Genomic DNA, 27539 nt, shown 5'->3' with positions numbered 1-27539 from the left:
GACAGCCAATCACAAGCTATCACAGCAATCATGTGATCAGCAGCAATGTCTCGTGACTTCTGATGATTAGTATGAGACCAGGAGCTGTCACAGCTGTGTACTTACAAAACTCTGGAGCACATATATGTAGCACCTTAAAGGGAGTGTGAGCTCGGTGTCAGCAAGTTAGGAGACCACAGAGGACAAAACAGTGTATAACTGTCCATCAGCAGGACGATTTCAGTGAGCAAGGCTAGGCCCAAATATACTAGAGACAGATTGTACTGTCATATGTAGGAAGTACAAATACCATGTACAACTTACAGTATGTACATTCTAAAAGGTGTCCTCATGGAGGGTACAGTGGCCAAGTGGTAAGGCGTTGGTCTCGTAACCCAAAGATCATGGGTTCAATCCCCATCTGTGCCTGATTCTATACACATTGGAGGAACATATAAACACGATTTATGGATAAGATGACATTTCCTTCCCTCAACTGCATGGAATTTAGATACAGACAGAACACATACCACTGACCAGAATAGGAGGAGGTTGGAGCTATCTTTGTTCAGTCATCACCACCATCTACTTCCAGGACCAATATGACGCTATCTTGTAAATCTGTGCAGTTCTTGGTTGTGTTAAAAATGTCTGACACAGATCAGCCCCTGTTGCAACCTCTCACCTTTTTGCAATAAAGTTACAAAGTACAGACTGATCACCTTGTGTTTTGCAATAAAGTTACAAAGTACAGACTGATCATTGTGATCTGTACTGAGGGTTTAGGTTGAGAAGGGGTTCTGTACTGGGGGGATTTGTACTGAGGGGGTAGGTTAGGAGGACGTGTTTGTACTGGGGGGTCTGTGTTGAGGGTTAGACTGGGAAGGGGGCCTGTAATGGGGGATCTGTACTAAGAGGTTAGGCTGGGAGGATAGTCTCTACTTGGGGGTTTGTACTAAGGGGTTAGGCTAGGAGAAGGTTCTGTACTGGGGGGTCTGTACTAAGGGGTTAGGCTGGGAGGAGGGTCTGTACTAAGGGGTTAGGCTGGGAGGATGGTCTGTACTGCGGGGTCTGTACTGAGGGGTAGGCTGGGAGGAGGGTTTGTACTGGGGGATCTGTACTAAGAGGTTAGGCTGGGAGGAGGGTCTGTACTGTGGGGTCTGTACTAAGGGGTTAGGCTGGGAGGAGGGTCTGTACTGAGGGGGGTCTGTATTAAGGGTTTAGGCTGGGAGGAGGGTCTGTACTGGGGGGTCTGTACTAAGAGGTTAGGCTGGGAGAAGGGCCTGTACTGAGGGGGGGGGGGTCTGTACTAAGGGGTTAGGTTGGGAGGTGGGTCTGTACTGGGGGGTCTGTACTAAGGGGTTAGGCTGGGAGGAGGGTCTGTACTGGGGGGTCTGTACTGAGGGGTTAGGCTAGGAGAAGGTTCTGTACTGGGGTATCTGTACTGAGGGGTTAGGCTGGGAGGAGGGTCAAAGTTAGCCAAAGATGAGGATCTATATCGGGATTTCGGTATGGAGGGGTTAAACTCTGGGGCACATTTGTACTGGGCAGACATTGGGGCTGTTGGTTGAGATTTGTTTTGTGGGGGATATGGACTTGGGGGGGGTGGATTTGTACTGTGGGGGATATGGACTTGCGGGGGGGAGTGATTTGTACTGTGGGGGATATGAACTTGGGGGGGGGTGATTTGTACTGTGGGGGATATGGACATGGGAGGAGTGGTGATTTGCACTCCTGACAGTGTTGGTACTAGTACTGTGACATATGTATGCAGTGAGTTGGCTTAAGTTTTGTTTAACCACTCCCCTTTAAGCCACTCCCACTGTTAGCACCATTTGGTCTGTCAGAGATCGGGGTGTGACCAGAAATGTGTGGACTGACACAGGGAAGTAGCAGGCTTCAGGAACACAGGCGTAGTCAGGGCTGGAGAGGTGGAATGGTCAGGCGGGCCGTAAGGTACTGTCAGGCACCGCCCAGTGGGATCTCTAGTGACCCACAGACCAGGATTCCCCAGGGCGCGGAGTCTAAGCCCCAGTCTGCCTTTTCACCAGAGCCCCTGATGGTGAGGATGGACTTGGCGCAGGACTGAGACCAGGTCGCGGCCCCTGAGTGCACCCAACTGTGGTAGAGGGGTCCGCCGAGGGTATGTACCAGGGGAAAGCCTGATGTGAAGGGGCTGGAAGGTTTGGACAGTAGTGACTGGATCCGTGCGGGATGGATGGATCGTCTGGGTTGCGTAAGGCGTAGTCAAGCAGGCCAGGTCAGCAACGTGCGGGCAGCGAGGTACCGGAGGAGCAGGCAGAGAATAGTCAGGGTCACAAGCCGGGTTCAGGAACTCACGGGCAGCGCGGTACAGAGGATCAGGCAGAAGGATGGTCAGGCAAGCCAGGGGTTAAACAGGAGACGGTCAGCAGAGGTCAGGAACAATGCAGAGTTGGCAACAAATCAGATAGGCAGAGGAACAGGAACACAGGATACAAGGTACAGGGGCTCATGGGAAACATACACTAAGGCCCTGATCACAGGCCTGGTCATTCCTTAAATACACCTCCTGCAATCAGCCCCAGGTGTTGGCTGACTGCAGGAGTGAGCTTCAGGCTGCTGAGAGCACCCGCTGGTCAGCCCTGGTACTGCAGCCCACACGGCAGGTGAGTCCCACCACCAGTGCTGAGTCCATTCCTGACATGGTCACACCCATCATTTTATGTGAGGGGGGGTTATTGGAAAATGAACGTCTCCATATGTCTGATAAGCTGGGCCTGCTGCTGGATCTATCAACATATAATAAAAATACAGAAATGAGCCCCCAACAGCGATGAGACCTCCTCTGAGGAATATATATCAGAATAAGTTATTCCAACTCTTCTATGGAATAAATGGACATCATTCACCTTTATGTAACCAACATTCTGCTTTATTAACACTCACACCACCAAACCCAGCATAGCATCATGTATATGAATATGATGTACATGAATATGTATTCTTGCTGTTATCGGCTCAGAAGTTATGAAGCACATTTAGGTTTGGACTCTTCCAGGTGGAAATGGTCGGCCAGGAATGTGGATTGTGTTGTCTGACATTGAATGGCAGTCATCTAATGTGAGTTGGCCAAGACATGAAAATTAGCACACCAGAGGAGGTGCAGTGGCCAAGTGGTAAGGCGTTGGTCTCGTAAACCAAAGATGATGGGTTCAATCCCCATCTGTGCCTGGTTCTCTAATCTCCTATCTTATGTACTGAGTTCTCTCAACAGTTGTGAGAAAACAAGAGAAGCCTCACTTATAGTTATGAGGACATAAGAATGAACACAACACATCCAGAGCCACCATCAACCTCCTGGACTGAGATGCCGGCTCAGAAATGACAAAATCATCTCAAGTCTGGTACCGGGGCCAGGCCTTGGCTATGTAGCACCTTAAAGGGAGTGTGAGCTCGGTGTCAGCAAGTTAGGAGACCACAGAGGACAAAGCAGTGTATAACTGTCCATCAGCAGGACGATTTCAGTGAGCAAGGCTAGGCCCAAAATATACTAGAGACAGATTGTATTGTCATATGTAGGAAATACAAATACTATGTACAACTTATGTGCATTCTCAACCTTGTTTCTCATAGAGGGCGCAGTGGCCAAGTGGTAAGGCGTTGGTCTTGTAAACCAAAGATCATGGGTTCAATCCCCATCTGTGCCTGTTTCTATAAAAAATGGTGAAACATATTAACTTGATTTATGGTTAAGATGACATTTAGTTCCCCCAATTGCATGAAATTTAGAGACAGACAGAACACATACCACTGACCAGAATAGGAGGAGATCAGAGCCATCTTTGTTCAGTTATCATCACCATCTACTTCCTGGACAGAAACAACACGATTTCGTAAACCTTGGTGTCTGTGCAGTTCTTGGTTGTGTTAGAAATGTCTGGCACAGATCAGCCCCTGTTGCAACCTCTCACCTTGTGTGTTGCTACAAAGTTTACAATGTACAGCCTGATCATTGTGGTCTGTACTGAGGGGTTAGGTTGAGAAGGGGTTCTGTCCTGGGGGGATTCGTACTGTGGGAGTAGGCTAGGAAGACGTGTTTGCACTGAGGGGTCAGTGTTGAGGGTTAGACTGGGAAGGGGATCTTGACTGGAGGGGCTGTAATGAGGGGTTAGCCAAGGATGGGTGTCTATTACCAAGGGTTCTGTACTGAGGGGTTAGGCTGGGAGGAGGGTCTGTACAGAGGGATTACACTGGGGGGGGGGTCTGTACTAAGGGGTTAGGCTGGGAGGAAGGTCTGTACTGGGGGATCTGTACTAAGACGTTAGGCTGGGAGGATGGTCTGTACTGGGGGGTCTGTACTAAGGGCTTAGGCTGGGAGGAGGATCTGTACTGGGGGATCTGTACTGAGGGGTTAGGCTGGGAGGTGGGTTTATACTGGGGGGTCTGTACTAAGGGGTTAGGCTGGGAGGAGGGTCTGTACTGGGGGATCTATACTAAGAGGTTAGGCTGGGAGCATGCTCTTTACTGGGGGATCTGTACTAAGGGGTTAGGCTGGGAGGAGGGTCTGTACTGGGAGGTCTGTACTGAGGGATTACACTGGGGGGGGTCTGTGTTAAGGATTAAGGCTGGGAGGAGGGTCTGTACTGGGGGGGTCTGTACTAAGGGGTTAGGCTGGGAGCAAGCTCTGTACTGGGGGATCTGTACTAAGAGGTTAGGCTGGGAGGATGGTCTGTACTGGGGGATCTGTACTAAGGGGTTAGGCTGGGAGGAGGATCTGTACTGGGGGATCTGTATTGAGGGATTAGGCTGGGAGGTGGATCTGTACTGTGGTATCTGTACTAAGAGGTTAGGCTGGGAGGAGGATCCGTACTGGGGGATCTGTATTGAGGGGTTAGGCTGGGAGGTGGGTCTGTACTGGGGGGTCTGTACTGAAGGGTTAGGCTGGAAGAAGATTCCGTACTGGGGGATCTGTACTAAGGGGTTAGGCTGGGAAGAGGGTCTGTACTGAGGGGGTCTGTATTTAGGGGTTAGGCTGGGAGGAAGGTCTGTACTGGGAGGTCTATACTAAGGGGTTAGGCTGGGAGGAGGGTCTGTACTGGGAGGTCTGTACTAAGGGGTTAGGCTGGGAGGAGGGTCTGTACTGGGGGGTCTATACTGAGGGGTTAGCCAAGCATGGAGATCTCTACTGGGAGTTCTGTATGGAGGGGTTAAACTCTGGAGAGATCTGTACTAGGTCAGACATTGGGGCTGTTGGGTGTTGCACTGTGGCAGCACAGTGGCTAAATGGTTAGCCCTTCCACCTAGCAGTAATAGGATCGTTGGTTTGAATCCCAGCCATGGCACCACCTGCCTGGAGTTTATATGTTCTGCCTGTTCCTGTATAGGTTTCCTCCAAAGACATGTGGTAGGTTAATTGGAACCTGTCTAAATTGGTCCTAATATGTGTGTGAATGAAAGTTAGGGACTTTAGATTGTACACCCCTTGAGGGTTAGGGACTGATGTGAATGTACTATATATATGTGTAAAGTGCTGTGTAATTTGATGGTGCTATATAAGTACCTGAAATAAAAATATGGACTTGGAGGGGTGATTTGTACATTGGGGGGGATTTGTACTGGGAGGAGGGGTAATTCTGGGTATATTCTGTACAGTGACATGATCAGTATGCATGTCTAGCACCATTTGGTCACACCCATAATTTTATGTAAGGGGGGGTTTGGAAAATGAACGTCTCCATATGTCTGATAAGCTAGGCCTGCTGCTGGATCTATCAACATATAATAAAAATACAGAAATGAGCCCCCAACAGCGATGAGACCTCCTCTGAAGAATATATATCAGAATAAGTTATTCCAACTCTTATATCGAATAAATGGACATCATTCACCTTTATGTAACCAACATTCTGCTTTATGAACACTCACACCACCAAACCCAGCATAGCATCATGTATATGAATATGATGTACATGAATATGTATTCTTGCTGTTATCGGCTCAGAAGTTATGAAGCACATTTAGGTTTGGACTCTTCCAGGTGGAGATGGTCGGCCAGGAATGTGGATGGTGTTGTCTGACATTGAATGGGAGTCATCTAATGTGAGGTGGCCAAGAGTTGAAACTCAACACCAGAAAGGGTGCAGTGGCCAAGTGGTAAGGCGTTGGTCTCGTAAACCAAAGATCATGGGTTCAATCCCCATCTGTGCCTTGTTCTATAGTCCGCAATGTTATGTACTGAGTTCTCTCAACACTTATGAGAAAACTGGAGAGGCCTCACTTATAGTTATGAGGACATAAGAATGAACACATCCAGAGCCACCATCAACCTCCTGGACTGAGATGCCAGCTCAGAAATGTCAAGTCTGGTACCAGAGCCAGGTCTTTGCTGTATTCACAAATGTCTGACACAGATCAGACTCACATTATTGATTTTCACAATATACAGTCTGATCATTGGAGGGGAGGAGACTGAAGTAAAGGTTCCTCCTGCCTGCAGCAGACTGATGTCACCTCAGCCTAGGCAATGTCACAGGCTGAAGCACAAGGACCACTTGTGAAAAATGTACTGTTGTATATTGTGAGATGTCAGAATATTTCTAACATGCAAATTTGTAAAGTTTGATTTTGTTCAGATTGATCGTGGTGACAGCCAATCACAAGCTATCACAGCAATCATGTGATCAGCAGCAATGTCTCGTGACTTCTGATGATAAGTATGAGACCAGGAGCTGTCACAGCTGTGTACTGACAAAACTCTGGAGCACATATATGTAGCACCTTAAAGGGAGTGTGAGCTCGGTGTCAGCAAGTTAGGAGACCACAGAGGACAAAGCAGTGTAAGACTGTCCATCAGCAGGACGATTTCAGTGAGCAAGGCTAAGCCCAAATATACCAGAGACAGATTGTATTGTCATATGTAGAAAGTACAATACCAAATACAACTTATGTACATTCTAAACATTGATACTCACAGAGGGTGCAGTGGCCAAGTGGTAAGGCGTTGGTCTCGTAAACCAAAGATCATGGGTTCAATCCCCATCTGTGCCTGATTCTATACACATTGGTGAAACATATAAATGTGATTTATGGTAAAAATGACATTTAGTTCACCCAATTACATGGAATTTAGAGACTGACAGAACACATACCACTGACCAGAATAGGAGGAGGTCAGAGCTATCTTTGTTCAGTCATCATCACCATCTACTTCCTGGACTGAAATGATGCGATCTTGTAAACCTTGGTGTCTGTTCAGTTCTTGGTTGTGTTAAAAATGTCTGACACAGATCAGCCCCTGTTGCAACCTCTCACCTTGTGTTTTGCAATAAAGTTACAATATACAGTCTGATCATTGTGGTCTGTACTGAGGGGTTAGGTTGAGAAGGGGTTCTGTACTGGGGGGATTTGTACTGACGGGGTAAGTTAGGAGGACGTGTTTGTACTGGGGGGTCTGTGTTGACGGTTAGACTGGGAAGGGTGTCTTGACTGGAGGGGATGTAATGAGGGGTTAGGCTAGGAGGAGGGGTCTGTATTGAGGGGTTAGCCAAGGATGGGTTTCTGTACCGGGGGTTCTGTACTGAGGGTTAGGCTGGGAGGAGGGTCTGTACTGGGAGGTCTGTACTGAGGGGTTACACTGGGAGGAGGGTATGTACTGGGGGAGGGGGAACTGTACCAAGGGGTTAGGCTGGGAGGAGGGTCTGCACTGAGGGGGGGTCTGTATTAAGGGTTTAGGCTGGGAGGAGGGTCTGTGCTAAGGGGTTAGGCTGGGAGGATAGTCTGTACTGGGGGGTTTGTACTATGGGGTTGGTCTAGGAGAAGGATCTGTACTAGGGGGTCTGTACTAAGGGGTTAGGCTGGGAGGAGGGTCTGTACTGGGGGGTCTGTACAAAGGGGTTAGGTTAGGAGAAGGTTCTGTACTGGGGGGTCTGTACTAAGGGGTTAGGCTGGGAGGAGGGTCTGTACTGGGGGATCTGTACTATGGGTTCAGGCTGGGAGGAGGGTCTGTACTGGGGGGTCTGTACTAAGAGGTTAGGCTGGGAGGAGGGTCTGTACTAGGGGGTCTGTACTAAGGGGTTAGGCTGGGAGGAGGGTCTGTACTGAGGGGGTCTCTATTAAGGGGTTAGGCTGGGAGGTGGGTCTGTACTGGGGGGTCTGTACTGAGGGGTTAGGCTGGGAGGAGGGTCTGTACTGAGGGGGGTCTGTATTTAGGGGTTAGGCTGGGAGGAGGGTCTGTACTGGGGGATCTATACTGAGGGGTTAACCAAGGATGGAGATCTCTACTGGGAGTTCTGTATGGAGGGGTTAAACTCTGGGGAGATCTGTACTGGATCAGACATTGGGGCTGTTGGTTGGGATTTGCACTGTGAAAGCATGGTGGCTAAATGGTTAGCCCTTCCACCTAGCAGTAATAGGATCGTTGGTTTGAATCCCAGCCATGGCACCACCTGCCTTGGGTTTAGATGTTCTCTCTGTGCCTGCATAGGTTTCTTCTAAAGACATGTGGTGGGTTAATTGGAACTTGTCTAGATTGGTCCTAATATGTGTGTGAATGAAAGTTAGGGACTTTAGATTGTACACCCCTTGAGGGTTAGGGACTGATATGAATGTATTATATATATGTAAAGTGCTGTGTAATTTGATGGTGCTATATAAGTAACTGAAATAAAAATATGGACTTGGAGCGGTGATTTGTACTGTGGGGGCTTTGTACTGGGATTAGGGGTAATTCTGGGTATATTCTGTACAGTGACATGAGCAGTACGCATGTCTAGCATCATTTGGTCACACCCACAATTTTATGTGAGGGGGGTTATTGGAAAATGAACGTCTCCATATGTCTGATAAGCTGGGCCTGCTGCTGGATCTATCAACATATAATAAAAATACAGAAATGAGCCCCCAACAGCGATGAGACCTCCTCTGAGGAATATATATCAGAATCATTTATTCCAACTCTTCTATGGAATAAATGGACATCATTCACCTTTATGTAACCAACATTCTGCTTTATGAACACTCACACCACCAAACCCAGCATAGCATCATGTATATGAATATGATGTACATGAATATGTATTCTTGCTGTTATCGGCTCAGAAGTTATGAAGCACATTTAGGTTTGGACTCTTCCAGGTGGAGATGGTCGGCCAGGAATGTGGATGGTGTTGTCTGACATTGAATGGGAGTCATCTAATGTGAGGTGGCCAAGAGATAAAACTCAACACCAGAAAGGGTGCAGTGGCCAAGTGGTAAGGCGTTGGTCTCGTAAACCAAAGATCATGGGTTCAATCCCCATCTGTGCCTTGTTCTGTAGTCTGCAATGTTATGTACTGAGTTCTCTCAACATTTATGAGAAAACTGGAGAGGCCTCACTTATAGTTATGAGGACATAAGAATGAACACATCCAGAGCCACCATCAACCTCCTGGACTGAGATGCCAGCTCAGAAATGTCAAGTCTGGCACCAGAGCCAGATCTTTGCTGTATTCACAAATGTCTGACACAGATCAGACTCACATTATTGATTTTCACAATATACAGTCTGATCATTGGAGGGGAGGAGACTGAAGTAAAGGTTCCTCCTGCCTGCAGCAGACTGATGTCACCTCAGCCTAGGCAATGTCACAGGCTGAAGCACAGGACCACTTGTGAAAAATGTACTGTTGTATATTGTGAGATGTCAGAATATTTCAAACATGCAAATTTGTAAAGTTTGATTTTGTTCAGATTGATCATGGTGACAGCCAATCACAAGCTATCACAGCAATCATGTGATCAGCAGCAATGTCTCGTAATTTCTGATGATTAGTATGAGACCAGGAGCTGTCACAGCTGTGTACTGACAAAACTCTGGAGCACATATATGTAGCACCTTAAAGGGAGTGTGAGCTCGGTGTCAGCAAGTTAGGAGACCACAGAGGACAAAGCAGTGTAAGACTGTCCATCAGCAGGACGATTTCAGTGAGCAAGGCTAGGCCCAAATATACCAGAGACAGATTGTATTGTCATATGTAGAAAGTACAATACCAAATACAACTTATGTACATTCTAAACATTCATTCTCACAGAGGGTGCAGTGGCCAAGTGGTAAGGCGTTGGTCTCGTAAACCAAAGATCATGGGTTCAATCCCCATCTGTGCCTGATTCTATACACGTTGGTGAAACATATAAACATGATTTATGGTAAAAATGACATTTAGTTCACCCAATTACATGGAATTTAGAGACTGACAGAACACATACCACTGACCAGAATAGGAGGAGGTCAGAGCTATCTTTGTTCAGTCATCATCACCATCTACTTCCTGGACTGAAATGATGCGATCTTGTAAACCTTGGTGTCTGTTCAGTTCTTGGTTGTGTTAAAAATGTCTGACACAGATCAGCCCCTGTTGCAACCTCTCACCTTGTGTTTTGCAATAAAGTTACAATATACAGTCTGATCATTGTGGTTGAGAAGGGGTTCTGTACTGCGGGGATTTGTACTGACGGGGTAAGTTAGGAGGACGTGTTTGTACTGGGGGGTCTGTGTTGATGGTTAGACTGGGAAGGGGGTCTTGACTGGAGGGGCTGTAATGAGGGGTTAGGCTAGGAGGAGGGGTCTGTATTGAGGGGTTATCCAAGGATGGGTTTCTGTACCGGGGGTTCTGTACTGAGGGTTAGGCTGGGAGGAGGGTCTGTACTGGGAGGTCTGTACTGAGGGGTTACACTGGGAGGAGGGTCTGTACCAAGGGGTTAGGCTGGGAGGAGGGTCTGCACTGAGGAGGGGGGGTCTGTATTAAGGGTTTAGGCTGGGAGGAGGGTCTGTGCTAAGAGGTTAGGCTGGGAGGATAGTCTGTACTGGGGGGTTTGTACTGGGAGGAGGGGTAATTCTGGGTATATTCTGTACAGTGACATGAGCAGTACGCATGTCTAGCACCATTTGGTCACACCTATAATTTTATGTGAGGGGGGGTTATTGGAAAATGAACGTCTCCATATGTCTGATAAGCTAGGCCTGCTGCTGGATCTATCAACATATAATAAAAATACAGAAATGAGCCCCCAACAGCGATGAGACCTCCTCTGAGGAATTTATATCAGAATAATTTATTCCAACTCTTCTATGGAATAAATGGACATCATTCACCTTTATGTAACCAACATTCTGCTTTATGAACACTCACACCACCAAACCCAGCATAGCATCATGTATATGAATATGATGTACATGAATATGTATTCTTGCTGTTATCGGCTCAGAAGTTATGAAGCACATTTAGGTTTGGACTCTTCCAGGTGGAGATGGTCGGCCAGGAATGTGGATGTTGTGGTCTGACATTGAATGGGAGTCATCTAATGTGAGGTGGCCAAGAGATGACATTCAACACCAGGAGGGGCGCAGTGGCCAAGTGGTAAGGCGTTGGTCTCGTAAACCAAAGATCATGGGTTCAATCCCCATCTGTGCCTATTTCTATAATCCCCAATGTACTGAGTTCTCTCAACATTTGTGAGAAAACTGGAGAGGCCTCACTTATAGTTATGAGGACATAAGAATGAACACATCCAGAGCCACCATCAACCTCCTGGACTGAGATGCCGGCTCAGGAATGTCAAAATCATGTCAGGTCTGTTACCAGAGCCAGGTCTTTGCTGTATTCACAAATATCTGACACAGATCAGATTAACATTATTGATTTTCACAATATACAGTCTGATCATTGGAGGGGAGGAGACTGAGGTAAAGGTTCCTCCTGCCTGCAGCAGACTGATGTCACCTCAGCCTAGGCAATGTCACAGGCTGAAGCACAAGGACCACTTGTGAAAAATGTACGGTTGTATATTGTGAGATGTCAGAATATTTCAAACATGCAAATTTGTAAAGTTTGATTTTGTTCAGATTGATCATGGTGACAGCCAATCACAGGCTATCACAGCAATCATGTGGTCAGCAGCAATGTCTCGTGACTTCTGATGATTAGTATGAGACCAGGAGCTGTCACAGCTGTGTACTTACAAAACTCTGGAGCACATATATGTAGCACCTTAAAGGGAGTGTGAGCTCGGTGTCAGCAAGTAAGGAGACCACAGAGGACAAAGCAGTGTAAGACTGTCCATCAGCAGGACGATTTCAGTGAGCAAGGCTAGGCCCAAATATACCAGAGACAGATTGTATTGTCATATGTAGAAAGTACAATACCAAATACAATTTATGTACATTCTAAACATTCAGTTTCACAGAGGGTGCAGTGGCCAAGTGGTAAGGCGTTGGTCTCGTAAACCAAAGATCATGGGTTCAATCCCCATCTGTGCCTGATTCTATACACATTGGTGAAACATATAAACATGATTTATGGTAAAAATGACATTTAGTTCACCCAATTACATGGAATTTAGAGACTGACAGAACACATACCACTGACCAGAATAGGAGGAGGTCAGAGCTATCTTTGTTCAGTCATCATCACCATCTACCTCCTGGACTGAAATGATGCGATCTTGTAAACCTTGGTGTCTGTTCAGTTCTTGGTTGTGTTAAAAATGTCTGACACAGATCAGCCCCTGTTGCAACCTCTCACCTTGTGTTTTGCAATAAAGTTACAATATACAGTCTGATCATTGTGGTCTGTACTGAGGGGTTAGGTTGAGAAGGGGTTCTGTACTAGGGGGATTTGTACTGACGGGGTAAGTTAGGAGGACGTGTTTGTACTGGGGGGTCTGTGTTGACGGTTAGACTGGGAAGGGGGTCTTGACTGGAGGGGCTGTAATGAGGGGTTAGGCTAGGAGGAGGGGTCTGTATTGAGGGGTTAGCCAAGGATGGGTTTCTGTACCGGGGGTTCTGTACTGAGGGTTAGGCTGGGAGGAGGGTCTGTACTGGGAGGTCTGTACTGAGGGGTTACACTGGGAGGAGGGTCTGTACTGGGGGAGGGGGAACTGTACCAAGGGGTTAGGCTGGGAGGAGGGTCTGCACTGAGGAGGGGGGGTCTCTATTAAGGGTTTAGGCTGGGAGGAGGGTCTGTGCTAAGAGGTTAGGCTGGGAGGATAGTCTGTACTGGGGGGTTTGTACTGGGAGGAGGGGTAATTCTGGGTATATTCTGTACAGTGACATGAGCAATACGCATGTCTAGCACCATTTGGTCACACCTATAATTTTATGTGAGGGGGGGTTATTGGAAAATGAACGTCTCCATATGTCTGATAAACTGGGCCTGCTGCTGGATCTATCAACATATAATAAAAATACAGAAATGAGCCCCCAACAGCGATGAGACCTCCTCTGAGGAATATATATCAGAATGATTTATTCCAACTCTTCTATGGAATAAATGGACATCATTCACCTTTATGTAACCAACATTCTGCTTTATGAACACTCACACCACCAAACCCAGCATAGCATCATGTATATGAATATGATGTCCATGAATATGTATTCTTGCTGTTATCGGCTCTGAAGTTATGAAGCACATTTAGGTTTGGACTCTTCCAGGTGGAGATGGTCGGCCAGGAATGTGGATGTTGTGGTCTGACATTGAATGGCAGTCATCTAATGTGAGGTGGCCAAGAGATGACATTCAACACCAGAAAGGGCGCAGTGGCCAAGTGGTAAGAAAGATTGTACTGTCATATGTAGGAAGTACAAATACCATGTACAACTTATAGTATGTACATTCTAAAAGGCATCCTCATGGAGGGTGCAGTGGCCAAGTGGTAAGGCGTTGGTCTCGTAAACCAAAGATCATGGGTTCAATCCCCATCTGTGCCTGATTCTATACACGTTGGAGGAACATATAAACATGATTTATGGATAAGATGACATTTAGTTTCCTCAACTGCATGGAATTTAGATACAGACAGAACACATACCACTGACCAGAATAGGAGGAGGTCGGAGCTATCTTTGTTCAGTCATCACCACCATCTACTTCCTGGACCAATATGACACGATCTTGTAAATCTGTGCAGTTCTTGGTTGTGTTAAAAATGTCTGACACAGATCAGCCCCTGTTGCAACCTCTCACCTTGTGTTTTGCAATAAAGTTACAATGTACAGACTGATCATTGTGATCTGTACTGAGGGTTTAGGTTGAGAAGTGGTTCTGTACTGGGGGGATTTGTACTGAGGGGGTAAATTAGGAGGTCGTGTTTGTACTGGGGGGTCTGTGTTGAGGGTTAGACTGGGAAGGGGGTCTGTAATGGGGGATCTGTACTAAGAGGTTAGGCTGGGAGGAGGGTCTGTACTGGGGGATCTGTACAAAGGGGTTAGGTTAGGAGAAGGTTCTGTACTGGGGGGTCTTTACTAAGGGGTTAGGCTGGGAGGAGGGTCTGTACTGGGGGATCTATACTATGGGTTCAGGCTGGGAGGAGGGTCTGTACTGAGGGGGGTCTGTACTAAGGGGTTAGGCTGGGAGGATGCTCTGTACTGCGGGGTCTGTACTGAGGGGTAGGCTGGGAGGAGGGTTTGTACTGGGGGATCTATACTAAGAGGTTAGGCTGGGAGGAGGGTCTGTACTGGGGGGTCTGTACTAAGGGGTTAGGCTGGGAGGTGGGTCTGTACTGAGGGGGGTCTGTATTAAGGGTTTAGGCTGGGAGGAGGGTTTGTACTGGGGGGTCTGTACTAAGGGGTTAGGCTGGGAGGTGGGTCTGTACTGGGGGGTCTGTACTATGGGGTTAGGCTGGGAGGAGATTCTATACTGGGGGATCTGTACTGAGGGGTTAGGCTGGGAGGAGGGTCAAAGTTAGCCAAAGATGAGGATCTATATCGGGAGTTCTGTATGGAGGGGTTAAACTCTGGGGCACATCTGTACTGGGCAGACATTGGGGCTGTTGGTTGAGATTTGTACTGTGGGGGATATGAACTTGGGAGGGTGATTTGTACTGTGGGGGATATGGACATGGGAGGAGGGGTGATTTGCACTCCTGACAGTGTTGGTACTAGTACTGTGACATATGTATGCAGTGAGTTGGCTTAAGTTTTGTTTAACCACGCCCCTTTAAGCCACTCCCACTGTTAGCACCATTTGGTCTGTCAGAGATCGGGGTGTGACCAGAAATGTGTGGACTGACACAGGGAAGTAGAAGGCTTCAGGAACACAGGCGTAGTCAGGGCTGGAGAGTTGGAATGGTCAGGCGGGCCGTAAGGTACGGTCAGGCACCGCCCAGCGGGATCTCTAGTGACCCACAGACCAGGATTCCCCAGGGCGCGGAGTCTAAGCCCCAGTCTGCCTTTTCACCAGAGCCCCTGATGGTGGGGATGGACTTGGCGCAGGACTGAGACCAGGTCGCGGCCCCTGAGTGCACCCAACTGTGGTAGAGGGGTCCGCCGAGGGTATGTACCGGGGGAAAGCCTGATGTGAAGGGGCTGGAAAGTTTGGACAGTAGTGACTGGATCCGTGCGGGATGGATGGATCGTCTGGGTTGCTTAAGGCGTAGTCAGGCAGGCCAGGTCAGCAACGTGCGGGCAGCGAGGTACTGAAGGAGCAGGCTGAGAATAGTCAGGGTCACAAGCCGGGTTCAGGAACTCACAGGCAGCGCGGTACAGAGGATCAGGCAGAAGGATGGTCAGGCAAGCCAGGGGTTAAACAGGAGACGGTCAGCAGAGGTCAGGAACAATGCAGAGTCGGCAACAAATCAGATAGGCAGAGGAACAGGAACACAGGATACAAGGTACAGGGGCTCATGGGAAACATACACCAAGGCCCTGATCACAGGCCTGGTCATTCCTTAAATACACCTCCTGCAATCAGCCCCAGGTGTTGGCTGACTGCAGGAGTGAGCTTCTGGCTGCTGAGAGCACCCGCTGGTCAGCCCTGGTACTGCAGCCCACACGGCAGGTGAGTCCCACCACCAGTGCTGAGTCCATTCCTGACATGGTCACACCCATCATTTTATGTGAGGGGGGGTTATTGGAAAATGAACGTCTCCATATGTCTGATAAGCTGGGCCTGCTGCTGGATCTATCAACATATACTAAAAATACAGAAATGAGCCCCCAACAGCGATGAGACCTCCTCTGAGGAATATATATCAGAATAATTTATTCCAACTCTTCTATGGAATAAATGGACATCATTCACCTTTATGTAACCAACATTCTGCTTTATTAACACTCACACCACCAAATCCAGCATAGCATCATGTATATGAATATGATGTCCATGAATATATATTCTTGCTGTTATCGGCTCAGAAGTTATGAAGCACATTTAGGTTTGGACTCTTCCAGGTGGAGATGGTCGGCCAGGAATGTGGATTGCGTTGTCTGACATTGAAAGGGAGTCATCTAATGTGAGGTGGCCAAGAGATGAAACTCAACACCAGAAAGGGCGCAGTGGCCAAGTGGTAAGGCGTTCGTCTCGTAAACCTAAGATCATGGGTTCACTCCCCATCTGTGCCTGGTTCTCTAATCACCGATCTTATGTACTGAGTTTTCTCAACAGTTGTGAGAAAACTAGACAAGCGTCACTTCTAGTTATGAGGACATAAGAATGAACACAACACATATATGTAGCACCTTAAAGGGAGTGTGAGCTCGGTGTCAGCAAGTTAGGAGACCACAGAGGACAAAGCAGTGTATAACTGTCCATCAGCAGGACGATTTCAGTGAGCAAGGCTTGGCCCAAATATACAAGAGACAGATTGTATTGTCATATGTAGAAAGTACAAATACCATGTACAACTTATGTGCATTCTCAACTTAATTTCTCACAGAGGGCGCAGTGGCCAAGTGGTAAGGCGTTGGTCTCGTAAACCAAAGATCATGGGTTCAATCCCCATCTGTGCCTTGTTCTCTAATTACCAGTTTTATGTACTGAGTTCTCTCAACATTTGTGAGAAAACTAGAGAACCGTCACTTCTAGTTATGAGGACATAGGAATGAACACAACACATCCAGAGCCGCCATCAACCTCCTGGACTGAGATGCTGGCTCAGAAATGACAAAATCATGTCAAGTCTGGGCCAGGCCTTGGCTGTGTTCACAAATGTCTGACACAGATCAGCCTCACCTTATTGCTTTCCACAATATACAGTCTGAGAGGAGACTGAGGTAAAGGTTCCTCCTGCCTGCAGCAGACTGATGTCACCTCAGCCTAGGCAATGTCACAGGCTGAAGCACAAGGACCACTTGTGAAAAATGTACTGTTGTATATTGTGAGATGTCAGAATATTTCTAACATGCAGATTTGTAAAGTTTGATTTTGTTCAGATTGATCGTGGTGACAGCCAATCACAAGCTATCACAGCAATCATGTGATCAGCAGCAATGTCTTGTGACTTCTGATGATTAGTATGAGACCAGGAGCTGTCACAGCTGTGTACTGACAAAACTCTGGAGCACATATATGTAGCACCTTAAAGGGAGTGTGAGCTCGGTGTCAGCAAGTTAGGAGATCACAGAGGACAAAGCAGTATATAACTGTCCATCAGCAGGACGATTTCAGTGAGCAAGGCTAGGCCCAAATATACCAGAGACAGATTGTATTGTCATATGTAGGAAGTACAAATACCATGTACCACATTCTAAAAAGCTTCCTCATGGAGGGTACAGTGGCCAAGTGGTAAGGCGTTGGTCTTGTAAACCAAAGATCATGGGTTCAATCCCCATCTGTGCCTGGTTCTATACACATTGGAGGAACATATAAACATGATTTATGGTTAAGATGACATTTACTTCCCTCAACTGCATGGAATTTAGAGACAGACAGAACACATACCACTGACCAGAATAGGAGGAGGTCGGAGCTATCTTTGTTCAGTCATCATCACCATCTACTTCCTGGACCAATATGACACGATCTTGTAAACCTTGGTGTCTGTGCAGTTCTTGATTGTGTTAAAAATGTCTGACACAGATCAGCCCCTGTTGCAACCCCTTACCTTGTGTTTTGCAATAAAGTTACAATGTACAGTCTGATCATTGTGGTCTGTACTGAGGGGTTAGGTTGAGAAGGGGTTCTGTACTGAGGGGGTAGGTTAGGAGGACGTATTTGTACTGGGGGGTCTGTGTTGAGGGTTAGACTGGGAAGGGGGTCTTGACTGGAGGGGCTGTAATGAGGGGTTAGGCTAGGAGGAGGGGTCTGTATTGAGGGGTTAGCCAAGGATGGGTGTCTGTACCGGGGGTTCTGTACTGAGGGGTTAGGCTGGGTGGAGGGTCTGTACTGGGAGGTCTGTACTGAGGGATTACACTGGGAGGAGGGTCTGTACTGGGGGAGGGGGAACTGTACCAAGGGGTTAGGCTGGGAGGAGGGTCTGTACTGAGGGGGGTCTGTACTAAGGGGTTAGGCTGGGAGGATGGTCTGTACTGGGGGGTCTGTGCTGAGGGGTTAGGCTGGAAGGAGGGTTTGTACTGGGGGATCTGTACTAAGAGGTTAGGCTGGGAGGAGGGTCTGTACTGGGGGGATCTGTACTAAGGGGTTAGGCTTGGAGGAGGGTCTGTACTGAGGGGGGTCTGTATTAAGGGTATAGGCTGGGAGGAGGGTCTGTACTGAGGGGGGTCTGTATTAAGGGTTTAGGCTGGGAGGAGGGTCTGTACTGGGGGGCCTGTACTTAGAGGTTAGGCTGGGAGGATGGTCTGTACTGAGGGGGGTGTCTGTATTAAGGGTTTAGGCTAGGAGGAGAGTCTGTACTGGGGGTCTGTACTAAGGGGTTAGGCTGGGAGGAGGGTCTGTACTGGGGGATCTGTACTGAGGGGTTAGGCTGGGAGGTGGGTCTGTACTGGGGGATCTATACTGAGGGGTTAGCCAAAGATGAGGATCTATACCGGGAGTTCTGTATGGAGGGGTTAAACTCTGGGGCAGATCTGTACTGGGCAGACATTGGGGCTGTTGGTTGAGATTTGTACTGTGGGGGATATGGACTTGGGGGGGGGGTGATTTGTACTGTGGGGGATATGGACTTGGGGGGGTGACTTTTACTGTGGGGGATATGGACTTGGGGGGTGGATTTGTACTGTGGGGGATATGGATTTGGGAGGGGGAGTGATTTGTACTGTGGGGGATATGGACTTGCGGGGGGGGGGTGATTTGTACTGTGGGGGATATGGACTTGGGGGGGTGATTTGTACTGTGGGGGATATGGAGTTGGGGGGAGGGGTGATTTGTACTGGGAGGAGGGGTAATTCTGGGTATATTCTGTACAGTGATGTGAGCAGTACACATGTCTGAGCCCCGCACTCTGTACTATGCACTCCTGACAGTGTTGGTACTAGTACTGTGACATATGTATGCAGTGAGTTGGCTCAGGTTTTGTTTAACCACGCCCCTTTAAGCCACTCCCACTGTTAGCACCATTTGGTCTGTCAAAGATCGGGGTGTGACCAGAAATGTGTGGACTGACACAGGGAAGTAGCAGGCTTCAGGAACACAGGCGTATTCAGGGCTGGAGAAGTGGAATTGGTCAGGCGGGCCGTAAGGTATTGTCAGGCACCGCCCAGCAGGATCTCTAGTGACCCACAGACCAGGATTCCCCAGGGCGCGGAGTCTAAGCCCCAGTCTGCCTTTTCACCAGAGCCCCTGATGGTGGGGATGGACTTGGCACAGGACTGAGACCAGGTCGCGGCCCCTGAGTGCACCCAACTGTGGTAGAGGGGTCCGCCAAGGGTATGTACCGGGGGAAAGCCTGATGTGAAGGGGCTGGCAGGTTTGGACAGTAGTGACTGGATCGGTGCGTGATGGATGGATCATCTGGGTAGCGTAAGGCGTAGTCAGGCAGGCCAGGTCAGCAACGTGCGGGCAGCAAGGTACTGAAGGAGCAGGAAGAGAATAGTCAGGGTCACAAGCCGGGTTCAGGAACTCACCGGCAGCGCAGTACAGAGGATCAGGCAGAAGGATGGTCAGGCAAGCCAGGGGTTAAACAGGAGACGGTCAGCAGAGGTCAGGAACAATGCAGAGTCGGCAACAAATCAGATAGGCAGAGGAACAGGAACACAGGATGCAAGGTACAGGGGCTCATGGGAAACATACACCAAGGCCCTGATCACAGGCCTGGTCATTCCTTAAATACACTTCCTGCAATCAGCCCCAGGTGTTGGCTGACTGCAGCAGTGAGCTTCTGGCTGCTGAGAGCACCTGCTGGTCAGCCCTGGTAGTGCAGCCCACACGGCAGGTGAGTCCCACCACCAGTGCTGAGTCCATTCCTGACATAGTCACACCCATCATTTTATGTGAGGGGGGGTTATTGGAAAATGAACGTCTCCATATGTCTGATAAGCTGGGCCTGCTGCTGGATCTATCAACATATAATAAAAATACAGAAATGAGCCCCCAACAGCGATGAGACCTCCTCTGAGGAATATATATCAGAATAATTTATTCCAACTCTTCTATGGAATAAATGGACATCATTCACCTTTATGTAACCAACATTCTGCTTTATTAACACTCACACCACCAAACCCAGCATAGCATCATGTATATGAATATGATGTACATGAATATGTATTCTTGCTGTTATCGGCTCAGAAGTTATGAAGCACATTTAGGTTTGGACTCTTCCAGGTGGAGATGGTCGGCCAGGAATGTGGATTGTGTTGTCTGACATTGAATGGGAGTCATCTAATGTGAGGTGGCCAAGAGATGAAGCTCAACACCAGAAAGGGTGCAGTGGCCAAGTGGTAAGGCGTTGGTCTCGTAAGCCAAAGATCATGGGTTCAATCCCCATCTGTGCCTGGTTCTCTAATCTCCAACCTTATGTACTGAGTTCTCTCAACATTTGTGAGAAAACAAGAGAAGCCTCACTTATAGTTATTAGGACATAAGAATGAACACATCCAGAGCCCCCATCAACCTCCTGGACTGAGATGCTGGCTCAGAATTGACAAAATCATCTCAAGTCTGGTACCAGGGCCAGGCCTTGGCTGTGTTCACAAATGTATGACACTGATCAGCCTCACATTATTGATTTTCACAATGTACAGTCTGATCATTGGAGGGGAGGAGACTGAGGTAAAGGTTCCTCCTGCCTGCAGCAGACTGATGTCACCTCAGCCTAGGCAATGTCACAGGCTGAAGCACAAGGACCACTTGTGAAAAATGTACTGTTGTATATTGTGAGATGTCAGAATATTTCTAACATGCAGATTTGTAAAGTTTGATTTTGTTCAGATTGATCATGGTGACAGCCAATCACAAGCTATCACAGCAATCATGTGATCAGCAGCAATGTCTCGTGACTTCTGATGATTAGTATGAGACCAGGAGCTGTCACAGCTGTGTACTGACAAAACTCTGGAGCACATATATGTAGCACTTTATAGGGAGTGTGAGCTCGGTGTCAGCAAGTTAGGAGACCACAGAGGACAAAGCAGTGTATAACTGTCCATCAGCAGGACGATTTCAGTGAGCAAGGCTAGGCCCAAAATATACTAGAGACAGATTGTATTGTCATATGTAGAAAGTACAAATACCACGTACAACTTATGTGCATTCTCAACTTTATTTCTCATAGAGGGCGCAGTGGCCAAGTGGTAAGGCGTTGGTCTCGTAAACCAAAGATCATGGGTTCAATCCCCATCTGTGCCTGATTCTATGAAAAATGGTAAAACATATAAACTCGATTTATGGTTAAGATGACATTTAGTTCCCTCAACTGCATGGAATTTAGAGACAAAGAAAACACATACCACTGACCAGAATAGGAGGAGGTCAGAGCCATCTTTGTTCAGTTATTACCACCATCTACTTCCTGGACAGAAACAACACGATTTTGTAAACCTTGGTGTCTGTGCAGTTCTTGGTTGTGTTAGAAATGTCTGGCACAGATCAGCCCCTGTTGCAACCTCTCCCCTTGTGTGTTGCTAAAAGTTGCAATGTACAGCCTGATCATTGTGGTCTGTACTGAGGGGTTAGGTTGAGAGGGGATTCGTACTGTGGGAGTAGGCTAGGAGGACGTGTTTGCACTGAGGGGTCTGTGTTGAAGGTTCGACTGGGAAGGGGATCTTGACTGGAGGGGCTGTATTAAGGGGTTAGCCAAGGATGGGTATCTATCACCAGGGGTTCTGTACTGAGGGGTTAGGCTGGGAGGAGGGTCTGTACTAAGGGGTTAGGCTGGGAGGAGGGTCTGTACTGGGAGGTCTGTACTGAGGGGTTAGGCTGGGAGGAGGGTCTGTACTGGGAGGTCTGTACTGAGGGATTACACTGGGGGGGGGTCTGTATTAGGATTTAGGCAGGGAGGAGGGTCTGTACTGGGGGGGGGTCTGTACTAAGGGGTTAGGCTGGGAGGAGGGTCTGTACTGGGGGATCTGTACTAAGGGGTTAGGCTGGGAGGAGGGTCTGTACTAGGAGGTCTGTACTGAGGGATTACACTGGGGGGGGGGGGGGGTCTGTATTAAGGATTTAGGCTGGGAGGAGGGTCTGTACTAGGGGGGTCTGTACTAAGGGGTTAGGCTGGGAGGAGGATCTGTACTGGGGGATCTGTACTAAGGGGTTAGGCTGGGAGGATGGTCTCTACTGGGGGATCTGTACTGAGGGGTTAGGCTGGGAGATTGGTCTGTACTGGGTGGTCTGTACTGAGTGGTTAGGCTGGGAGAAGGTTCTGTACTGGGGGATCTGTACTAAGGGGTTAGGCTGGGAGGATGGTCTGTACTGGGGGGTCTGTACTGAGGGGTTAGGCTGGGAGGTGGGTTTGTACTGGGGGGTCTGTCCTAAGGGGTTAGGCTGGGAGGAGGGTCTGTACTGGGGGATCTGTACTAAGGGGTTAGGCTGGGAGGAGGGTCTGTACTAGGAGGTCTGTACTGAGGGATTACACTGGGGGGGGGGGTCTGTATTAAGGATTTAGGCTGGGAGGAGGGTCTGTACTGGGGGGGTCTGTCCTAAGGGGTTAGGCTGGGAGGAGGGTCTGTACTGGGGGATCTGTACTAAGGGGTTAGGCTGGGAGGAGGGTCTGTACTAGGAGGTCTGTACTGAGGGATTACACTGGGGGGGGGTCTGTATTAAGGATTTAGGCTGGGAGGAGGGTCTGTACTGGGGGGGTCTGTACTAAGGGGTTAGGCTGGGAGGAGGATCTGTACTGAGGAATCTGTACTAAGGGGTTAGGCTGGGAGGATGGTCTCTACTGGGGGATCTGTACTGAGGGGTTAGGCTGGGAGATTGGTCTGTACTGGGTGGTCTGTACTGAGTGGTTAGGCTGGGAGAAGGTTCTGTACTGGGGGATCTGTACTAAGGGGTTAGGCTGGGAGGAGGGTCTGTACTGAGGGGGGTCTGTATTTAGGGGTTAGGCTGGGAGGATGGTCTGTACTGGGCGGTGTATACTAAGGGGTTAGGCTGGGAGGAGGTTCTGTACTGGGAGGTCTGTACTAAGGGGTTAGGCTGGGAGGAGGATCTGTACTGAGGGGGGTCTGTATTTAGGGGTTAGGCTGGGAGGAGGGTCTGTACTGGGCGGTCTATACTAAGGGGTTAGGCTGGGAGGAGGTTCTGTACTGGGAGGTCTGTACTAAGGGGTTAGGCTGGGAGGAGGGTCTGTACTGGGGGATCTATACTGAGGGGTTAGCCAAGGATGGGGATCTATTCTGTATGGAGGGGTTAAACTCTGGGGCAGATCTGTACTGGGTCATACATTGGGGCTGTTGGTTGGGATTCACACTGTGGCAGCACAGTGGCTAAATGATTAGCACTTTCACCTAGCAGTAATAGTATCGTTGGTTTGTATCCCAGCCATGGCACCACCTTCCTGGAGTTTATATCTTCTCCCTGTGCCTGCATAGGTTTATTCCAAAGACATGTGGTAGGTAAATTGGTCCTAATATGTGTATGAAAGTTAGGGACTTTAGATTGTACACCCCTTGAGGGTTAGGGACTGATGTGAATGTACTATATATGTGTAAAGTGCTGTATAATTTGATGGTGCTATATAAGTACCTGAAATAAAAATATGGACTTGGAGGGGTGATTTGTACTGTGGGGGATATGGAATTGGGGGGTAAATCTCGGTATATTCTGTACAGTGACATGAGCAGTATGCATGTCTAGCACCATTTGGTCACACCTATAATTTTATGTGAGGGGGGGTTATTGGAAAATGAACGTCTCCATATGTCTGATAAACTGGGCCTGCTGCTGGATCTATCAACATATAATAAAAATACAGAAATGAGCCCCCAACAGCGATGAGACCTCCTCTGAGGAATATATATCAGAATAAGTTATTCCAACTCTTCTATGGAATAAATGGACATCATTCACCTTTATGTAACCAACATTCTGCTTTATGAACACTCACACCACCAAACCCAGCATAGCATCATGTATATGAATATGATGTCCATGAATATGTATTCTTGCTGTTATCGGCTCAGAAGTTATGAAGCACATTTAGGTTTGGACTCTTCCAGGTGGAGATGGTCGGCCAGGAATGTGGATGTTGTTGTCTGACATTGAATGGGAGTCATCTAATGTGAGGTGGCCAAGAGAAGAAACTCAACACCAGAAAGGGCGCAGTGGCCAAGATCATGGGTTCAATCCCCCTCTGTGCCTGGTTCTGTAATCCCCAATTTTATGTACTGAGTTCTCTCAACATTTGTGAGAAAACTGGAGAAGCCTCACTTATAATTATGAGAACATAAGAATGAACACATCCAGAGCCACCATCAACCTCCTGGACTGAGATGCCGGCTCAAAAATGTCAAAATCATGTCAAGTCTGGTACCAGAGCCAGGTCTTGGTTGTATTCACAAATGTCTGACACAGATCATCCTCACATTGTTGATTTTCACAATGTACAGTCTGATCATTGGAGGGGAGGAGACTGAGGTAAAGGTTCCTCCTGCCTGCAGCAGACTGATGTCACCTCAGCCTAGGCAATGTCACAGGCTGAAGCACAAGGACCACTTGTGAAAAATTTACGGTTGTATATTGTGAGATGTCAGAATATTTTTTACATGCAAATTTGTAAAGTTTGATTTTGTTCAGATTGATCGTGGTGACAGCCAATCACAAGCTATCACAGCAATCATGTGATCAGCAGCAATGTCTCGTGACTTCAGATGATTAGTATGAGTCCAGGAGCTGTCACAGCTGTGTACTGACAAAACTCTGGAGCACATATATGTAACACCTTATAGGGAGTGTGAGCTCGGTGTCAGCAAGTTAGGAGACCACAGAGGACAAAGCAGTGTATAACTGTCCATCAGCAGGACTATTTCAGTGAGCAAGGCTAAGCCCAAATATACTAGAGACAGATTGTATTGTCATATGTAGGAAATACAAATACCATGTACAATTTATGTGCATTGTCAACGTTACTTCTCACAGAGGGTGCTGTGGCCAAGTGGTAAGGTGTTGGTTTCATAAACCAAAGATCATGTGTTCACTCCCCCTCTGTGCCTGATTCTGTAAAAATTGCTGCTACGTCATTTATGGTTAACATGCCATTTAGTTCCCTCAACTGCATGGAATTTAGAGACAGACAGAACACATACCACTGACCAGAATAGGAGGAGGTCGGAGCCATCTTTGTTCAGTCATCATCACCATCTACTTCCTGGACCAAAATGATGCGATCTTGTAAACCTTGGTGTCCGTGCAGTTCTTTGTTGTGTTAGAAATGTTTTACACAGATCAGTCCCTGTTGTAGCCTTTCACCTTGTGGTTTGTTACAATGTACAAGATCATTGTGGTCTGTTCTGAGGGGGTAGGCTAGGAGGACGTGTTTGTACTGGGGGGTCTGTGTTGAGGGTTAGACTGGGAAGGGGGTCTTGACTGGAGGGGCTGTAACGATGGGTTATGCTGGGAGGAGTGTATGTACAGGGAGATGACTCAGATGTAATGAACAAACTGTAGAGGGTGCAGTGGCCAAGTGGTAAGTAGTTTGTCTTGTAAATTAAAGATTGTGGGTTCAATCCCCATCTGTGCCTGGTTCTGTAAAAATAGGTAAATCATATAAACTTGATTTATGGTGAAGATGACATTTAGTTCCCTCAACTGCATGGAATTTAGAGACAGACAGAACACATACCACTGACCAGAATAGGAGGAGGTCAGAGCCATCTTTGTTCAGTTATCATCACCATCTACTTCCTGGACAGAAACAACACGATTTCTTAAACCTTGGTGTCTGTGCAGTTCTTGGTTGTGTTAGAAATGTCTGGCACTGATCAGCCCCTGTTGCAACCTCTCCCCTTGTGTGTTGCTACAAAGTTACAATGTACAGTCTGATCATTGTGGTCTGTACTGAGGGGTTAGGTTGAGAAGGGGTTCTGTCCTGGGGGGATTCGTACTGTGGGAGTAGGCTAGGAGGACGTGTTTGCACTGAGGGGTCTGTGTTGAGGGTTAGACTGGGAAGTTGTGAAGCACATTTAGGTTTGGACTCTTCCAGGTGGAGATGGTCGGCCAGGAATGTGGATTGTGTTGTCTGACATTGAATGGGAGTCATCTAATGTGAGGTGGCCAAGAGATGAAACTCAACACCAGAAAGGGCGCAGTGGCCAAGTGGTAAGGCGTTGGTCTCGTAAACCAAAGATCATGGGTTCAATCCCCATCTGTGCCTGGTTCTGTAATCCCCAATTTTATGTACTGAGTTCTCTCAACATTTGTGAGAAAACTGGAGAAGCCTCACTTATAGTTATGAGGACATAAGAATGAACACATCCAGAGCCACCATCAACCTCCTGGACTGAGATGCCGGCTCAGAAATGACAAAATCATGTCAAGTCTGGTACCAGAGCCAGGTCTTGGCTGTATTCACAAATGTCTGACACAGATCAGCCTCACATTGTTGATTTTCACAATATACAATCTGATCATTGGAGGGGATTAGACTGAGGTAAAGGTTCCTCCTGCCTGCAGCAGACTGATGTCACCTCAGCCTAGGCAATGTCACAGGCTCAAGCACAAGGACCACTTGTGAAAAATGTACTGTTGTATATTGTGAGATGTCAGAATATTTCTAACATGCAAATTTGTAAAGTTTGATTTTGTTCAGATTGATCATGGTGACAGCCAATCACAAGCTATCACAGCAATCATGCGATCAGCAGCAATGTCTCGTGACTTATAATGATTAGTATGAGACCAGGAGCTGTCACAGCTATTTACTGACAAAACTCTGGAGCACATATATGTAGCACCTTAAAGGGAGTGTGAGCTCGGTGTCAGCAAGTTAGGAGACCACAGAGGACAAAGCAGTGTAAGACTGTCCATCAGCAGGATGATTTCCGTGAGCAAGGCTAGGCCCAAATATACTAGAGACAGATTGTATTGTCATATGTAGGAAATACAAATACCGTGTACAACTTATGTACATTCTAAAAGGCTTCCTCACAGAGGGTGCTGTGGCCAAGTGGTAAGCCGTTGGTCAATCCCCATCTATCCCTGGTTCTGTAAACATTGGTGAAAAATGTAAATATGGTTAAAATGACATTTAGTTTGCTGGCCAATCAAGCACAGTAATCCCACGGTCATTGAACCAGGTTTTGGTGCTTTTGGCAGTGTGGGCGGAGCCAAGCCCTGCTGGAAAATGAAGTCAGCCTCCCCATAAACCTCGTCTGCGGAAGGAAGCATGAAGTGCTCCAGAATCTCCTGGTAGACGGCTGCGTTAACCCTGGACTTAATGAAGCACAGTGGACCAACACCAGCAGATGACATGGCTCCCCAAATCAACACAGACTG

General features: G+C 47.8%; 15 non-coding genes across 15 annotated transcripts; all 15 read left to right on the top strand.

Annotated features, from left to right (window-relative positions):
• Positions 1–336: 336 nt before the first annotated feature.
• On the top strand, positions 337–408 carry TRNAT-CGU (transfer RNA threonine (anticodon CGU)). Its single transcript has one exon. It is a non-coding gene; the product is annotated as a tRNA-Thr (tRNA).
• Positions 409–3120: 2712 nt separating this feature from the next.
• On the top strand, positions 3121–3192 carry TRNAT-CGU (transfer RNA threonine (anticodon CGU)). Its single transcript has one exon. It is a non-coding gene; the product is annotated as a tRNA-Thr (tRNA).
• Positions 3193–3596: 404 nt separating this feature from the next.
• Positions 3597–3668, top strand: TRNAT-UGU (transfer RNA threonine (anticodon UGU)). Its single transcript has one exon. It is a non-coding gene; the product is annotated as a tRNA-Thr (tRNA).
• A 2429-nt stretch (positions 3669–6097) lies between these two features.
• On the top strand, positions 6098–6169 carry TRNAT-CGU (transfer RNA threonine (anticodon CGU)). The gene has a single exon. It is a non-coding gene; the product is annotated as a tRNA-Thr (tRNA).
• Positions 6170–6936: 767 nt separating this feature from the next.
• TRNAT-CGU (transfer RNA threonine (anticodon CGU)) lies at positions 6937–7008 on the top strand. Its single transcript has one exon. It is a non-coding gene; the product is annotated as a tRNA-Thr (tRNA).
• A 2184-nt stretch (positions 7009–9192) lies between these two features.
• TRNAT-CGU (transfer RNA threonine (anticodon CGU)) lies at positions 9193–9264 on the top strand. Its single transcript has one exon. It is a non-coding gene; the product is annotated as a tRNA-Thr (tRNA).
• A 766-nt stretch (positions 9265–10030) lies between these two features.
• Positions 10031–10102, top strand: TRNAT-CGU (transfer RNA threonine (anticodon CGU)). Its single transcript has one exon. It is a non-coding gene; the product is annotated as a tRNA-Thr (tRNA).
• Positions 10103–11337: 1235 nt separating this feature from the next.
• TRNAT-CGU (transfer RNA threonine (anticodon CGU)) lies at positions 11338–11409 on the top strand. The gene has a single exon. It is a non-coding gene; the product is annotated as a tRNA-Thr (tRNA).
• Positions 11410–12182: 773 nt separating this feature from the next.
• On the top strand, positions 12183–12254 carry TRNAT-CGU (transfer RNA threonine (anticodon CGU)). Its single transcript has one exon. It is a non-coding gene; the product is annotated as a tRNA-Thr (tRNA).
• Positions 12255–13633: 1379 nt separating this feature from the next.
• Positions 13634–13705, top strand: TRNAT-CGU (transfer RNA threonine (anticodon CGU)). The gene has a single exon. It is a non-coding gene; the product is annotated as a tRNA-Thr (tRNA).
• A 2947-nt stretch (positions 13706–16652) lies between these two features.
• Positions 16653–16724, top strand: TRNAT-CGU (transfer RNA threonine (anticodon CGU)). The gene has a single exon. It is a non-coding gene; the product is annotated as a tRNA-Thr (tRNA).
• A 757-nt stretch (positions 16725–17481) lies between these two features.
• On the top strand, positions 17482–17553 carry TRNAT-UGU (transfer RNA threonine (anticodon UGU)). The gene has a single exon. It is a non-coding gene; the product is annotated as a tRNA-Thr (tRNA).
• Positions 17554–20534: 2981 nt separating this feature from the next.
• On the top strand, positions 20535–20606 carry TRNAT-CGU (transfer RNA threonine (anticodon CGU)). The gene has a single exon. It is a non-coding gene; the product is annotated as a tRNA-Thr (tRNA).
• Positions 20607–21386: 780 nt separating this feature from the next.
• Positions 21387–21458, top strand: TRNAT-CGU (transfer RNA threonine (anticodon CGU)). The gene has a single exon. It is a non-coding gene; the product is annotated as a tRNA-Thr (tRNA).
• A 4888-nt stretch (positions 21459–26346) lies between these two features.
• TRNAT-CGU (transfer RNA threonine (anticodon CGU)) lies at positions 26347–26418 on the top strand. The gene has a single exon. It is a non-coding gene; the product is annotated as a tRNA-Thr (tRNA).
• The last annotated feature ends 1121 nt before the right edge of the window (positions 26419–27539 follow it).

The sequence above is a fragment of the Staurois parvus genome, unplaced genomic scaffold, assembly GCF_062004578.1.
Source record: "Staurois parvus isolate SC_StPar_1 unplaced genomic scaffold, SC_StPar_1.0 ptg001478l, whole genome shotgun sequence".
Lineage (NCBI taxonomy): Eukaryota > Metazoa > Chordata > Amphibia > Anura > Ranidae > Staurois > Staurois parvus.
This window is presented reverse-complemented; position numbering and strand designations above follow the sequence as displayed.